This window comes from Marmota marmota, unplaced genomic scaffold (genome assembly GCF_001458135.2).
Source record: "Marmota marmota marmota unplaced genomic scaffold, marMar, whole genome shotgun sequence".
Lineage (NCBI taxonomy): Eukaryota > Metazoa > Chordata > Mammalia > Rodentia > Sciuridae > Marmota > Marmota marmota.
In genome coordinates this window covers 3,789,581-3,801,751 of record NW_026000139.1, presented here as the reverse complement: position 1 = coordinate 3,801,751, position 12,171 = coordinate 3,789,581, and positions in this window count along the sequence as shown.

The following is a 12,171-nucleotide window of genomic DNA, read 5'->3' as shown; positions in this document are numbered from 1 at the left end:
GTAGGAGGCCAGGGCACTGGTCCCCATCAAGGGGAAGCAAGATTCAGCATGGCAGACATTCTTCCTGTAGCTTGGAAGGTGCAGGTGACCTCATTTTGGGAGTGGTGTGTTGAAGGACATCTCCCTAAGATTGTTCAGTGTTTTAGTGGACTGTCCTGATAGGTAAGAAAGCTCACTTACAGGGCATCAGGGTTGGGGAGGGAAGTCAGGATCAGGACGTCACATGCCCACTGTCTAGTCCTGGAGGTGTTAACGCCAAGACCTGAGGCTTTAGGCACACTTCTCCAGTAGCCAGAAAAGCCCTGGTTAGTCCTTTCAATGATCCCAGCTGATTGCTAAGAACTTCAACCAGGAGCCTGCTCAAGGTTAGGAGCAAGGTCAATGATAATCATCTTCCTTGACCTTTTGTAAGGCCAAGGGCTTCAGCTTCTTTAGGAGACAGCTCATTTTAGAAAGATGGCATAAAATCTTAAGAGGCCCACATACCTGCAGATCCCACTCACCCAAACCCTGTGCAGCACAGGTGGGGTAGGTATGCCTTCTCATTAAGGAAAAGGCTTCTAGGATTTGAAAACAGCTCAGCCCAGGACTTGTCCTTACTGCTTGACCTGGCATCTCGTTTTAGTGCCAGATATGAGATGAACTGAAATCCCCTTCAAGGGCTGCAATTGGGGGAACTTATGACCTCATAGTTGACAGTCAGGAAGTGTCCAACATGGACAAGTCCCAGACACAACCACACCAAGTTGGTCAAGAGGTCCTCACAGCTCCCTCCTGGCTTTAGGGCCTCTGTGGTGGACAGCTTTGTCCATTGTCTGAAAGGTGGCAGGGCTTATGTGGAACATTTCAGCGTGCCCATCAGTGTGCAAGTTGCTTAAGAATGTCCTGCCATGTGCACCCTCTTCCACAGGGAGGCTGGCTTCCTTCACCATACTAAATAGAGCCCTCGCTGCAGCTGGGCGTGCAAGCCTGTTGGGTGTTTAACCCAGCACCTCCTGCGCTGTTATTTGTTCTAGTTAGGATTGCTAGAGACACAGTCGAGCCCCATGATGCTGGATGGGCATCGTGAGCACCCCATAACTCCGCCCACCACATCACCATTCTTGCAGGGACCCGATTCAGAGAGTCAGCCCCGTGATCTAGAGCGTTTAGAGGTGAAGATGAACTTCAGGGTAAGTTGCAGATTTTTCTCCTGGAGCTTCTTGAAACTGGGAGTTGGTCCACAGGTGGGTGGAGGGGCGAGCATGAGAACGAGCAAGGCTCCCAGGTGCTCAAGGGTTACCCCACTGCACCTGCAGGTTTGTGGTCCCCAATTATTTACTGCATGTGTGGACTTCACTAGCAGGACTTGCAGTACTGGAGCCTTGAGCTTGGAGGAAGGCTAACACATTGACAGTAAACCACACCGCCCCCGGCCCCCAGGCCAGCTTCCCCAGGGGCTTAAGACTTGGGGTTTGCAGCCCAAAAAGGCAAGGCTACCTCCTCCCATAGCAGGTGCCCCGTGCCCCACCCCCTCCCCTTCCTAGGGGAGACCTCACTTGCTGCAGGGTCCCCTGTTGCTTGTAAGTGGAAGCTTTAGTTTTGAGCCATCTTGGGCTCCCAACTCCCTTTCCAGCATATAAGGAGCTGAGATTGCAAGATGGGAGAAAATATTCAAGTCAGAAGCAAAGAGGCACGTGGAGGGACTTAGGATCCAGCCAGGACTTCCCCAGTAGCTGGGGTCACTGTGCAGACCTAGGAGGTGATAAAATGGCCACCTTAGGCTCAGCCCTCTGAGTTCGCCCCCACCTTAGCTCCTGGAGGTGAAGCCAGGCCTTCCCAGCTTCAGAGACTCTGCCCCGTGATCTAGAGTGAGACTATCATTTGAGCAGTGCTGTCATTCAGGCAACAAAGCTAGGTACTACAGTCACTGTAGGGCTGGTGGGGTGGCAGAGAGGTGAGAGCTCTCCAAGGGCCCTCGGGCAACTGGAGTTGATGCTCCAGAGCAGGCCAGCCCTCCTGGAGCAGGAAAAGCTTAGAATGTCCCCCCACCCCATCAGTCCCTAGGCCAGAACCAGCTTCAACTATAACAGACTTAGGAAGAGAGATGCTTATGAAGCCAGCTTCATGGGGTTTAGGACAGACGCTATTTGAAAAAGAAAGGAACCCTGCTAACTAAACCCAGGCCAGAATCCTGCCCTGGGCCTTCTCTCTCCTCCCCCGCTGCAGTTGGTAGGCTCAGAGCCCAGCGTCCCTGCAAGGGTAGAGAGCAACAGAGCTTCAAGGCAAGCTGCATGTGTGAGGAGCCCAGGCTAGGAACATGGTGTTTGTGAGCTCAGAGCACGTCACCTGGCAGATCAGCCAGAAGGGCTCCTGTTCTTGTCACCCAGCCTCCTGGGATGCGCCATTATGTCCCACAGGGATCCTGCAGGTAGGCAAGATCAGTAAGTCCCCCTGCAGGTTAGACTCTGAGCAACTAGACTAAGAAGCAGAGAAGATGCTTTTGAGAGTTGAGTAAGAGGGAGCTTTTACTAGCAGAGTGCGACCCCCCCCCCATGGCTCAGCTCCCTCCCCTCTTGGTCCTTCCCCCTCCCTAGACCTTGGCTCACAAGGATGCCAGAGCCCAGGGAAACTTTGCTCCAGAGACAGACTGTCCCTCGAGTGCTCAATCCCCTGGATTCAGATTTTAAACGTCCCTCCGTCTCTAACAAGCTCAGTGTTCTTTTTTCCTTCCCTGGATCAGAAAATGTTGAGCTTCTCGTTTTGCCAAAACAGTACAACAGCAAGAGAGAGAGAGAGAGAGCCCAGCAAGACGACCCGCACCCAGTCCCACCTCAGAGCAAGAGCAGAGCAGAGACAGCCCTTGAAGCCAGAGAGGGTCCTTTTAACCCTCCCCACTGGTGTGATCCTCACGCCCACTGACTGGCTGCCCTCCTCCCAAATGCCTATCAGTTGGCCCCAGGAGCAGCTCCTGGAGGTATTCCAGCCCAGGTGCTGCTTGTACGCCCAGCTCCCCCCTGTTGCCTGTGATTGTCCACCGCATGGCCTTCCACTCTCGAACGTATTCCATGTGGACAAATGGCCCTCGGATACAAACAGCAGTTGGACTGGGCTCCCCAGAGCCTGACCAGCCCCCGGCTAACAAAGCCATCTCAGCCCCTGGCTCCTTCCTGTCACCCCAACCATCATCCTCTAGCCACCTGAGTGCTGTTTGCTTCCTTTAACTTAGGGTGCTCTCTGGATAGCTGGAGGTGGGGGTTTTCATCTGTGCTTTGATCTAAGTCCTTATTAAACTATCGTACTTTAATCCACACCACCCTGGGTCCAAACCCCGGCTCGGACGCTATCTTTGAACTCTGGATTGGTTTGTTTGCCTTTGCTGGCCTCAGTTTCCCCATCAGGAAACAGGGTAATCCTCAAAACCTAGGGGTGGCAGAAAGATCGAGTGAGTTAGAGCAACAGGACCTGGTAGTTAAGTGCTTTCTGCGGGTCGGTTCATTGCGTAGTTGTATGTGTTAATTTGCTTCAGGCGGGCACCTCGAGCAGGTTCTCTTATTCTTATTATAGGAATCAAAAATGCTAAGGTTAAGACGAGCACAACAAGGTCACCTGATAAGAGAGCGAAAGGTCTGGTTTTGAACTTAGGTCCAGCTGTTTCCAAAATCCTTACAATACAGGAGCCCATATTGTATTTCTGTGAAACCACTTGAATTGCAAGGGCTTCTCCTAGTTGCAATGCAGAGGAATTTGCCCAAGTCGAGGTTTTCCCTAATTATTACCCTTCTGATTGTATGACCTTTGATCACATTGCCTCTCAGGACGTCCTATTTCTAGACTGAAGAGGGGACGTGGTTACATGATACAGTGGATGAACCTTGTGGGTACACACCTTCCTAGAAGGTGGCTACAGATCCTTTTCAGAACTATGTGGGACAGGACACAAGAAAGGTGGCCATTCCAGTTCTCTTGTTGTTAATGATTAAACTTAAGTAGTCTCAGGAGGATAGGGAGTCTGGGGGAATATGCAGTAAATATGAGAGTTGCTATGGCTGTAGCTCCGAGAAGCAGAGGTTTTCAGATTTTTTTGTCTATTCCTTAATTATTTTGTCTATAGTGCCCACAGTGGTGTCTACACATAGTAGGTGTTCAGTAAACACTTTGTCTTGGTAAATAGCAAGGAGCCGAGAACACAAGAGATAGTGCCCCAGAAGGGATCAGGAGGTGAGCTTTGACACCAGACAGATGTGAAATCAGAGTCGGTCTGCATCCAGGTTTGCCTGGGACCATCCCAGGGACACGACCTTTGGAGTCTTGCATCCCAGGAAAACCCTCAGTCTGGGTAAAAGAGGAGAGTGGGTCACCATATCCATGAATCACTAGATACTTGACCTTGTGACAGTTCCTTCCCTTCCCTGGCCTCAGTTTCCTAGGCTGAAAAGAGGGGTGGCAATATAAAGTACCTTGTGGGTTAGATGAGGATGAAAGGAGATAATGCCCCTTAGTGCTGAGCACCTACTAAGTTCTACCAGGTAGTCGTTGTTCACACCACCATTACTTCTATTGACTTCTGGGTCTTGGAAATGTATCTCGCTTCCTAACAGATGCTCCTGGGCCTATTTGAATTAAGGTCCTTGTTTTTATGGGAGGAGGGAAGTGAGCCACAGGAAAGCCCAATACATCAGGGATGGTGTCTCTTGGACATTTTCCCCTGCAGAGATGGGATCTCCCTGACCCCAGCCCAAGCTGCGCTCTGAGCAATCATATCTGGCGGCTCTGTGCTGATTGCCAACAGATGTTCCTCTAATGAACCTCACTGTAATCTCGGCGCCTTAATATAATGCCGGGGTGTGATAAGTTTGAAATGTCTGTCTTCATGACCTGCGAGGACCGTCTGCTCATTGTTCAAGTCTGTCTTCCTCTGACAGTTCCACGAGGGGTGATTTATTTTCTTCCGTTCCCCATTCGCCCCATATACCCTGAGCCCCAGTTACTGTCCAGATTCAAAGTCTGGTGTCAGAACCTTCTGCACAGTGCTCGGCCTCCTCTGATGGGGGGGATGACCGAGGGAGGAGCTCGGGAGAAAGTGTGATTCAACCTTGGCCTGAAATCAATATTTCCAGGCTGCAGGCATGCAGATTCACTGACTTTCTGGCGAGGAGCTGACTCCTGGGGGACCCAAGGCAGATGTCTCTGGAGCAGGAGGCAGAGTGGGCATTGAGGACAGGAAGGGGTGGTGGGAGGCAGATGGAGGCTCAGCGGGAGCATCCATTTACAAATGCTCTGGGGGCCTGGACAGGAGAGAAGGAGCCAAGGGTGGAGAGACATTTCCAGGCCCTGTCTAGTCACGTCTGGTTCCTCTCCATGATCTCTGAGCCCCACATGGAAGGTCTCACTGGTTGGGCCAGGTCAACAAGCTTTACTGAAGATTTTCTGTGTGCCAGGCACTGGGGACATAAAGTGGAGTTAAACCCAGAGCCTACCATGAGGACCACTCAAGAAACAGTTCACAGAGAGGGGGTTGGACATCCCACCTGGCACGGTCAGTCCATTGGCCATTGGGATCCTATCAACCAGCATCCAGAGGCTGGGTGTGATTGCTCAGAATATAGGATCCCTGTCTTGAATGATAATGAGAACACAGGCTGAGCACTCTAATGCAGATTTGACATCCGAAACGATCTCAAACCCCAAATTTCTTTTGATTGACTTTTTAAAAAATTATAATTTTGAATGTACATTCATTGGAACCTTAATGGGTTTCATTGTGACATTTTATACATTCGTACATGCTTTGATTGTATCCACCCTTCCAATTTCCATCTCTCCTCCTGCTCTCTCTGGTCCCCATCCCCTTCTGTACGAGTCCCCTTTTACTTTTATATCATCTTGTTTTTATTTATTTTTCTCTATTTTGCACCTAGCAGAGAAAACACAGTATTTTGTTTCCTGGGTCCAATGAACTTAGCTTTACATGTTGATCTCCAGGTCACCCCACTTTCCTGCAGATGACGGGATTTTTATTCTCTCTTATGGCTGAATAATACTCCACTGTGCATGCAGACCCTATTTTCTTTTATCAGTTCACCTACTGAAGTGCATCTCAGCTATTGTAAACAGCGCCGCTATGAATACAGGTATGCAGGTATCTCTTTTATGTGGACTTTGACCCCAAAACTTCCTTTGTGATGACATGATGCTCAAAAATTTGGGTTTTGGAGCCTTTTAGGTTTGAGATTTTTGGAGTAGGGATACTCAAGCAATGTGATTTTGGAGTCACTGGGCTCTAAAACCTAATTTTAACATTGCCACTAATGCATGTATACATCCAAATGCCAGTTAATTAAATTTTCCTGTTGTTAGGATACTAGGGGGAAAACAACTATTTCCTTATAATACTCTTAAAGAAGATCTATTTAGCTCCACACTTAGGGAAAGAACGGATCTGGGGTTTTCATCATATAATCAGAGTGACATCGAGAATTCAAAGAATCTGTTGCATAGAGATTTCTCATTTTGTTGGAATTAATCTGTGGTCTGTGGTCTTCCTCTCCACAATAAGCCCTTCAATCCTCTGATATTCACTCAGGGGAAATTTAATCCATGTGGAATTCACACTGCCCAGCAGCCACTCCATAGAAATGACCTTAAAAGGACTTATTCCCACATGGAAATATCATTGCCTGAGATACTTGAGGAGGACGGGAGCAAAGCTAAAAACCAAATGCTTCAATAAGGAGAGAGAACATAAATAACCCTCTCCATGCACCTTTCCTGAATTAGACCTGGGGTCGGCCATCGCTTTCTGCTAAGGGCTGCATAGTGAATATTTTAGCTTTGGGAAGCCCAACACGGTCCAGACTGCAACTACTGGGCTGTGCCCTTGGGAGGGAACAGCAGGTGTAGACAAATACCCTGCTCTGGGGGTCAAGTACACTTTGTTTACAAACACAGATAGATGGTGGGCCCTGAATTTGTTGGTAACTAACCACCAGGAGGATTTGAACCTGGTGACCTTACCTCGCAAGGTGGCGTTAAGCTTTTTTCCACCTGAAGTGAAATATCAATGAATAACCCTAATAAGGAGCATCAGTCCAAAGCTTCTGCAGTGCCGTTACCTACTGCATGCAGCTCATGGAACTCTCTCCCACACTGGAAGAGGATGTAGCCTCACCTCCAATTTTGGCCCAGGGAGCACCCTCAGATTGGCCTCAGTGAATAAATTCCCCTTCTAGAGGAAGATTTAGTCATTTGCTCCAAGATATTGAGCATAGGAGAAGTATTCAGCAAATGTCAGCCCGAGACCAAGCCAGAGTTTTAAGCCAGGTCTGACTGCAGGACCCCCCTGCTGCTTTAGTATGGAGACTAAAGGAACTGAGCCCTGTTCCTTCCAGGTATTGCCTGAGTGACTACATCAAACAAGGACAGTAACGGCCCCTGCCAACCAGACAGAATGCAAAGAGTAAATCCAGGCTCTGATACCAGCCCCGTGTCTGGCTGGTACCCAGCAAGGCCTCAATAAGTGTCTCAGATGATATGGTTGTGGAACCACCCAGCATGTGGCATGAGAGCAAGAAGCTCCTTGTGACCCAGATGTTGGGTTTGGGTTGGGAGAACCATGGGGCGCTACTCCATGAAATGTCAGGTCACACAGAGGCAACACTACAAAGAACAGGTGTGTGACGATCAGAGTGTAAGTAGCAGAGAACTCTTCTATAGTCCCTGTTGCCACAGAATGGACATTTGTGTGGAATTCACAAACCAAGGGGGCAGAGAGAGGAAGAGCATGTGCAAAGTCCCTGTGGCACTAAGTATAGCAGAAGCCAACTAGAGGGCCGGGAAGCAAAGAGAGAGGGGTCCAGTTGTAGATGTGGACAAACCTTGAAGTCTGTGTTAGGAGGGCCACAAGGAACCTTTGAGGATTTTAGGCAGAGAGAGGCCAATTTCAGAGAAATACTTTGGGTGTTATAAACAGTAAGTAGGTGTGGGTGGCAAGAGTGGAAGCAGGGAGACCCAGGTGCTCAGGGGTCCCTTCAACATACCAGATGGAAAATGGTAAAGGCAACTAGCAGGTGTGAAGGACATTCTTCTAGATCCTAGAGAGCTTTACCCAATATGTCACGCTATCCTCATAATCCAATAAGGAGGCAGGCGCTCTTATTTCTCCCCATTTCAATGAGGGAAAGATGGAGTCTCAAGTCTTCACGGAAGCAGTGGGTTCCTAACTCTCCTGCTCAGACTAGGAGAGCGGTAAAGGATGCTGAGAGTTTGAGAGACTTTGAAGTGGGGTGGATTCAGGTTCAACCATCTGTGAAAAGAGGAGAAAGCAGGACTGAGGGAAGGAGAGGTAGACTGTGCTCTTAGCTGGACACAGCTTTGGCCAACCCTGAGAACTGTCTGGAGTAAATATTGTCTATCGCAGGGTTTTATGTCACAGAAAATGTTTGAATTTTTTCACCTCTTCCTTGCTCAGTTATAGATAAAGGCTACCTCTGAAAAGCATGGCCAGGGCCACAGGGGTCCTCACACAGCAGACCCTGGGAGGGCTGGCAGATGGTCATCTGCTGACCATATTCTGCATGGCTGACAGAAGAGCCATCCTCCACGGGGAAGTAGGAGGCATCTGTGTCCACCGCACAGAGAGATTTTTTTTTTATCTCTTTTAACTTGCAACCCTTATTGATATGGATCAGGATATTGATTCTATCCAACAGATTTCTGGGTTGCAAGCGTAGAAATCAACCCTGCAGAAAATGGGCTTATTCAATGAGCGCCATAAGTTCTGGCCTCTACCTAGAGAGCCAGGTTGAGGGGAGAGCAGGCAGGGGGAGGCCAGGGACCAGCCACAGAGCTGGCCTGCTGGAAACTCTGCTGCCATCCTGGCTGAGGGACATGGCTGCCAGGCTTGCTTTGGACACTTTTGCATCTGGAACAGCTACAGGAAAGGTAGGGAGAGAAGAGGAGGGGTCCCAAACTCCATGATCCCTGCAACTTGCATCTGCATCTCCTCTAAAGCTCAGCTTGGGGATGTCTGATCAGAAAAGTGCCAGGGTCACTGGTCAGCACGCTGCTGGCAAGAGATGCTGGAGCAGAATCTGCCACTCATTTCCTATGAGGGTGGTGGTCTCAGATGCCCGAGGATCATGCAGTGCAGATTGCCTAGGCACTGGTCAAGCAGCCAAAAAAAAAAAAAAAACAAGGACCAATGTCCACTCTGTGGTAAGAGGGGGCCCTGATCATCTCTACCTGAGGGCGACAGTCATCTACTGAACTCTGAGCTTCTCTCTGCAGTCAGCACCCTCCGGACCAGAGTGGGGGTGGAGTCCAGGCTTAACGGGGGAGACTCTGGCTCACGAGAGGCAGCTGGATAGACAGAATTTCTTCTCCTGCAGCCCAGGTTATGGAAATGCTGGCAGAGAGAGGAGGCCTCACCCCAGTATGTGGCTAGGAATCTGGGGAGCAGAGTGAGAACAGGTGTCCATCTCCCCATTTATTTATTCTGTGGTTCCTGACTGAGCCTCTGCCATGTATCAAGCTTGGCCAAGATGTAGGAAGGGCTCAGATTGGGCTCCTGATGCTCCTGGCCCAGGGGTTGGAAGTGACTGCTCTTTGTCACCCCTCCCCCAGGGCAGCATGGAGAAATGTTTACATGTCTGCTCTTCGTCATCCAAGTGCCTGAGTTCAAAACCCCAGCTCTGCTCATTTCTAGATGTGGGGGGAACTCACTTCTCTTAGCCTCTGTCTCCTCTTATGTAAAAGGAAATTAATGAGACCCCCACCTCCCGGGGCTAACAGGAGGATTCGTTGAGATTAAACAGCACAAGACCTGGCACAGAATGTGTTCAAATTATATTACTTGTTGTTGTCACCATCGATTGGGAGGAGGAGGTTCGAGTGGGTGCCACCCATTCTTGACTTCCTGACTTCTTGCCCTGTGCTGGGAACACGCCTTGATACTGTCACTGAGAGACAATGAGGCTGAGACATTAATTACGGACATAACAGCAATAATAATCGCAGCAATTATAAGGATCGAGCACCTGCTAGATGTCACACCCCTGGCTAAGTTTTGTTAAAGTCTTGATATTCAAAATATGGTCCCCAGATGAGCAGCACTGGGATCCCCTGGTACTGGGTAGAAATGCAGAACCCGGGGCTTCCCACAACCCCTGGGGAATGGAAGTTTCCAGACACTTCTGCTCTCTGAGAATTCAGGCCAAGAAGATTCCAACACTTGAGGCTCCGTCAGGAGCCATGGGAGGGACAGCACGAAGGGTGAAGTGTGTTCAACAGTGACACAGAGGTCTGGGGTGAGAGCAGAGCAAAGATGTCATCAGAGGGGCGATCCTGCCTCTGAACTAAAGAGGAAGGGTGGGAATGACTTGCTGTAGGCCAGTAGCACTGTTCAGCATGAAGCCAGACCCAAATCAGCAAGTTGCTGGACAATCAAAATAATTTACAGCAGCTGTTTGCAACTGCTGGTTGTGAACAAAAAAGGGCAGGCACCCTACATTAACATGCACACACTCTCCCCAGAAAGAGGGAGCCACACAGCTGTACCTCTCCCCTCTGGGCACACAATAGCTTTTTCTTTTTCCTCTCTTGATGCCAATCATTATATGACTGCATTATTGTAACAACAGCAAACCACATGTTGAAAGTTGGGTTTCCTGGTGATTTCTAGTAATTTTTTGGTTCATTTTTAAAATCACCAACACTCTAGAAGAAGCACTTGAGGGTTGTCAGAGGCGGGCCCTGAGCCACCTTTCTCCTACATGGAACTGCCTGCCTGAAGCTGGACAAATCTGGCCTCATTACTCTTAGGAGATCAGAGGAACTGGCCTTTGAGGAAAGCCAGGCTGGCTGAACGAGGTGCCTCTGCAGGACCTCACTGTTGTCCCAAGAGACCCCTGCCCTTATAAGCAGTGCTTCATCTTTGGTGTCTGAAGCCCAGCAGCTGACATCCTTCTTGCCATCCTGTCTCTCCTTGGGCACAAAGAGGGGATATCCTCTTAGCCACAGACTGTAAAATCCTGACCCTCCCGTTTATCATGATGCTCTTATTTACCAGTGTGCATGCCACCAAAGAAAGAAGGACAGTGGAGAAAAGGAAGCAGGGAACAGGGAAGAAATGAAGGAAGGGGAAAAGGAAGGAAGGCAAAAGGAAGGAAAGAATGAGAGAGGGAGATAAGAAGAAGGAACTCCCCATTCCGACCTGCTTAGGCTGGTCTGCATCTCAGAACTACATTTCCCAGACTCCTTTGTGCTCCAGATAGGTTTGACCAATGGGAGGTCTTGGTGGTGGGTGGGAGGAGCATTTCTACCCACCTATCTCTCTGCTCCCAGCCCACACTCCTTGGCCCCAGCAGCCCTCACTGTTCCCAACTCCTTCTGGATGGTTCTGGATTATGGTAATACCACTTCCTCCTCCTGTTTTCTTCAGTCCCAAGGGCAGAAGTAGCTTCTTCCTGCTGGTATTTGGGGAAGGTTAAGGTCCTCTATCAACTGTGTAACCAAATTCCTTTTACTAGATTCTCTGTGCTTAAAAATTCTGGAGTGTTCTGCTGTGTTTCATTCTCTTTTTCTTGAGTAGATCCTGACTAGTATGGATGGTCTCCTTCCTTAGCCCAGTTTTTAAATTGTGAAGGTCAGGTTGGTCTTCAATGTCATTCCCTTCTATTTGGCTACCATCCTCCATTTCCCTGAGCACCTGATCTTGTCCCCACAGCCTCAATTCTGAACTTCTTCCATGTTCTCCTTGAAAGTAACCTGTTCTCAAAGAAGCTTCACCACCATCTGCTAATACGGACTAAGGCGTGAGTCACAGATAGCTTGACCTTCGCTAGGTATCTCTGCATTGGAACTCTAACAACCAGGTGAGATGCTTTCATGCCAACAGGACAGACAGCAGTAGGTAGAAGTCTCGTCTGGCGCCTTTTAACCATGTTTTGGGGGCATGCGGTACCACAGTGTCACATGCAATGGTGCTAACCTGCATTCTGTGAGGAGGGAGAGCCAGGGAGTCATAAAGATGGGGGCTCAAAAATTTGAACATGTAGAAGACTCAAGTGACTGGTGGATTGTTAAAACACAGGTTTTATAGCTTCTGACTCCGTTGGACCGAGAGCAGGCCTAAGCACACAAATTTCTAGTACATTCTAGTAATGATGCGGCTTATCTGGAGACTCCTCTTGG